The sequence below is a fragment of the Halyomorpha halys genome, unplaced genomic scaffold (genome assembly GCF_000696795.3).
Source record: "Halyomorpha halys isolate HHAL.00 unplaced genomic scaffold, Hhal_1.1 Scaffold705.1, whole genome shotgun sequence".
In the NCBI taxonomy this organism is placed as follows: Eukaryota; Metazoa; Arthropoda; class Insecta; order Hemiptera; family Pentatomidae; genus Halyomorpha; species Halyomorpha halys.
The window spans coordinates 142,765-148,523 of NW_027116684.1; positions in this window are offsets into that span (position 1 = coordinate 142,765).

Sequence of the window (5,759 nt, forward strand, 5' to 3'; positions counted from 1 at the left end):
TGAATCAACTAGATACCCATAAAATGACTAAAAATCCTTCTTGAAATCGGATCAATGTTTCTATTTATTATGCACGAACACAAATTTGACTACAGACAGACTCGGGACCAAATTCGTTTCTAGGTGTTTAAAACGTAAAATGGGAGTGCAAATTTTCGATTATGTAAACATTTCACTTCATTCTGTGCATAACAATAGAGTTTCCCTACCTTAAATTGGTACGATTTATAATTTATATTTTGGAATCGGCACGGCTAAGATCTGGGCGAATACGTGACCTTTACATTATAATTTTGTCATATCTGTGACCTGAGCAAATACTTATAATGTCCAATTTATTTTATTTTTTATGTTTTGAGCTATCTAATTACTTTAATGACAACAAATTTTGAAAAGGTTTGTACAAAGTAAGGCAGCAAAAAAATCTCATTGAATACACCAATTAATAAAATGTTTTGGTTTATATAAAATGTTAGATACAATGAACTGTTCGATGACATTGAAATTTTTGTATTAGGCTGATTTGCCAGACAATTGAATTCATAAATCAGTCATATTACAAGGAAAATAATTTTGTTGCATAAGAGAGGTTGCGGTTCAAGTTACATAAATATAATGGGCTTTATCCTGTAATTAAGAAGAACAAATAGTTTGAGGTGTTTTAGAGAAATATAATTTTGAGAAAGCTATTTCTTTGTGTTTCAAAATATATCAATTGTTCTTATAATGGTATAATTGATATACAATACTGATTAATCCAATTCCATAATTATATTATAGTAATCTGAAACATAAATTCAGTTTTACTAAATTTTCCGGTTAATTCACTCTAAAATTGAAATGTAGTGAAAATTATATAAATTTATAATCTCATAAGCCTTTAAATAATACAAATTATAAAAAATGACACATAAAATTCTGGCGCGCCAAGTTTTGTGTAGATTAGTTGGCTCAGGTTGAGGTTATCACTATTTTTGTGATTTTCAAAAAATAAAAAACTCTTAAGACAAGGAAAGCGAAAATTGTTAGCACTTATTTTTTTCAAAAATAAAAATCCGTTATTTAACGTTTCTTGAGGTGGAATAACGAATATAACTTTGTTTCTGTAAGGAATACAACAGTTTAACAAGATTATGAAGACCCAAGTAATTGAGAGAGATCGGGCGGTATCGGCTTTTTCCGATTCGAAATCCGGTTTATTTTCTCTTTTTTTCATTTTTATTACTCATAAAATTCTTTAAAGCTTTGTATTTATCCATAGTTTACAGTAGCAAACAATGTGAATTAGTCATTAATTTAAAATAAAATGAAAACATTAAATAAAACAAAATTTAATGTACTTTAGAGGAATAGTTTTTGAAAATTTGGCATTTAATTCCTGTTAAACTATTTTAATAAGGGTAAGACCTAGCTAATGTTAAAGCTTACTTGGTTGTAAATTGATATATCGAGTTTAATAAAAATCGTTAAAGCCGCTTTTGAGAAAATCGAAGAAAATGAGTAAAATCGATTCTATAAAGTGGCACTTCTGGTCCTTTGATTTTATCGAAAAAGTAGCTGTCAGGCATATACGAGGCTTAAAAATTTGATCTCTGTTTCGTACGATTTTTCATTTTTCCTCTGAAAATTTGATCAAAATCGGATTAGCGATTCGATCTCGATATCCTCACGCACAAATTCGACTACAGGACAGGAAGAGTAAGAGATTTGTTCCATGATGTTTGAATCCTAATATGCGAATGAAAATTTTCAATTCTAATAAATAAGTTTTTCTTCATTTCCTACCTTTGGTATTACGATAGGCATAATATGTTATTTTAAATTCTAAAAATAAATTCGTTTTTTTATCTTTTCTTTCTATTTATTTATTGGTATTTAGAATCAATAAAGTGTATAATCTGTGCTATAGAGTACATAAGAATGAATCTAGTAAATGTTATATTAGCATTACAATGGCATGATACAGACTTGTGGAAAATCTACCCATTGGTAACACTTCAATTCTTTATATATCAATCTTTAGATAACTTCAATACTTATAAATTTCTTTTCGTTGAGAAGGTACTCACACTAAGTTAAATTATTCCAGTAGTCTTGTATGTTCAACTACTTCAGAAGAAAACTACATTGTATTCTCAAGAAACATTTCTGTTGCAAAAGATAAATTAAACCAAGTGAATGTAAATGGTCTTGGAGCAAACACCAGTTAAAACGAGATCAATGACCAGAAACAGATTCAACCAAGATAATGAGTCAATATAAGAAATTTAGTTTTATACCAGCTACTGATACAATAAAAATTTTCTAATTAGTAAATTAGTTATAAATTATAAAGGAACTTTGATTACGAAATTTAAGTTCGAAGCATTGGATGATTCTTCTATGTGATTATCCATTATCCATTGCCAGATTAATCATTTCAATGTCTAAAAATTAAAATTCCTCAGACCCTCCACACCAAACTGCAGTTGATTACTAGTTTTTGAAATTTTCCTAATAATCTAATATTTTAAAAACTGGTGATATGATATTAAATGTCTTTCAGGAATTTCATTTCATACCAGATTCTGAGCTTTTATTATGAACTCAGTGTATGTTTGCCAGGGATTGGCCACAGCACTATTATGGACTGGGGGCTTGTTTGACACATTTTAAATTGGAAGATAAAGGAATAAATAAGCTTAATATATCTATAACCTTCAGGTGGGGCAGAAGATACATTGGTACCAATTCATGATGAACCATTCCGTTGTTACTATCTTAAATTCCATAAAGCTCAGAGATGTTTTAGTCAATTGGCCTTGAATTGCTATGACTGATCCCTGACAAAGATACTCTGATTTAAAATTTTCTAAATAATTGAAGAGATTGTAAGACATTGGCTCTGTGATACTTATACAACTATCATTAACATCTTGTTGTTGACTGGGACTTAAGGCGTAAAACCCTGAGGTCATCAACGCCCATAAACATTTACATCTTGTTTACCACAGTGGCCACTATGAATTCAGGTATTTTCTTACCTGTAGAACTGAATGATTGCAGTCTTTTGGTTTTAAAAAAATCCAAAGATGAATTACGCTCAATACAAGCTCAGTGCATTGCTCTCAGGAACATGACAGATTTCTAGGGTTCTAAAAAAAAAAAAAGTAATAAGGCTTAAACCGTTTATGAAGAAACACATAAAGGTTTGATTGAAAATTTTAGGTATCTAGAAATTTAGCTGTTTGTTATATTTCAACTATACTAACATAATTTTATAAAATTATATCAATGTTTTTTGTTCCTATTAATTTAACGTACAATTTTTTTTTATTTTTAATCCAAGTAAATTTTTATTGGAAAGTCCTATCTTTATGTAAAATATTAAAATAAAAATCTATTATATGTGAGAATTTATGAAACAAATTTTTTAACTGTTATTCTAAATTTTCCTTAGTAATTTTGATTGGCACTTCATTTCTAATTATCATACTCTCAAGAAGAATAAAATATTTATTATGTTTTAAAATGTTATCACTTCAAGGAACTTCAGTTAGGATTGTTTTTTAATTAAAAAATATGAGATTATAGTGAGTATCAATTATTATTCCCTATTGTGATGCCCGAAAATCATACATTTAAAATAAATCTTGTGAAACCTGATCTCATGGAACATCTGATATGGGTCACAAATTTGTAATCAGTAATTTTAGTACAAGTTAAAATTTAAATAGATTACTCTTAGGTGGATATGGAAATCCATTTCCAAATTAACGATATAAATCTTTCAATACTCAAAAATTTAAATTCATCAGTACCTACTGCACCAATCAGTAACTGACACTACATATTACATTTTCTAGATGTGACAATGGCACAGTTTGCTTAAAACTGTTGACGTGATATTAAATATCTTCAAGGAATTTATGCACTTCAAGATTCTCAGCTTTTATGGGAGGAAACTAAATAAGACTATTTTCATGTTGGTGAATGATGAAGCCCTATCTTTTAGGGGAAAAAACCTATAGAACATTTAATACATAAAACTATTAAATAACAGTTTTAACAAGCCATCAAATAAGTATTTGAAAAATTCTAAAATAACATATTTTATTGATTAACAAAATTACATCCATTCAAACATTACTGAAAAATTGATATTTCAAATAATAACACCAAATAATTTCATTAACGTTAAAACATTTGTACTTATATCATGTAGAAAGAGTTGGAATCTTCTAAAAACATTTCTTAAATCATGGTAATTTTTACTAAAAGACAACATTGAAGTAGGTACATTAATTATCACTTGACTGTATTTTTTAGAGCTATTACTTACAGAAATTATAATGAATACCATAGCAACTTAAGTAATCAAAATAATTATAATATATAAATGAATACAAAACTCATTTATAAATGTAATAAGTATCGCAATATATATTTATATAATACTGTGAGTTAGATAAGCGAGCAAAGAAATAAAAGATCATCCTAATTAATCTCACATTCTTATAGCTTAAGTACAGCTCAGTCCATACAAATATGGACAAACACTATTAATGAAAAACAAATTTTTTCATTAATAGTGTTTGTATTAGATCATGAGGTGAAGCGATTTCTTCCGAAAGCAGTTAATTGGGAAATCGATTGATTGGCTGATTCTGAAATTCGCCACCACTAAATTTATAAATCAATAGCGAGAATGAAACTGGAAAGGCTGAAAGCCAACAAAAATAATATATTATTCTATTATACAGGCCTGTTTATAGTTAAGTTAAAATTATGACTAGTGAATTGTTTTAAATCATTGCACTAAAACCTCATGTAAAAAACCATTTAGAGGCCATAATGTAAAGATAATAACTCAATAACTAATGTGATCAATATGAATTCACTTAAATGTGATATAACATAAAAGTGAGATGAAAACTAAACTGAAATCCACTTTTTGAATTTAACTTCTTAGATCTATCACTGATCTAACTTTTGATTTTCTACATTATCTTTCTACTTTGGAATTGCTAATGCTAAAGCTTTTATGATCTTTAAATCAAACATTTAAAGATCATAAACGTAAATTTAGGAACAGTATTAATATTTATATTCCAAGAGTGATAGTTCAATAATCCAACTAAAATTATTTAAGTTCTGGTCCAACAACTACTTCTGGTTGAACAGAGTATGCACAGTTCAGCTTTCGGGAAGCAAAAACCCAACTAAACATGTTCCATACAGTTCCAGATAATCAGAAGTGGTTGTTGGAACAGAACTTTAATAGATATTTGAAACCATATAAATCAAATAAGCATTCCTTCAAAATCAAGTTTGGTATTATTGAATTCAAAGTTAAAAAAGTACCAAGGAATTGATTAGCTAAATTGTCCATAATGAAAAGAACACTTTAATGTTAAGTAAAAAGTTCTTTGTATCCCTAACTAATATATAGTTGGTTTATATGAAAACTTTTTAAATCAATCATACATTTTTAAAGTTTTATGAAAATAAGTGAAATTACATCAACACAAACCTTTGATTAGTAATGGTTGTAGATTTGATACCAGAATATATGTTTAAACTAAAATACGTTTATTATTGTTCTTCCTTAATCGAGAGATTCAATAAAACGAAATTAGTAAATTACTAAGCTTATGCTGGTTTTGAATTCAAGAGTACAATGGTACAGTGATGCAATCTATTACCAATAAGATGGAATTGATAATTATACAACTTTTGCTTTCATCTTAATATCCAACTTAAGAATAAATAAATAAATA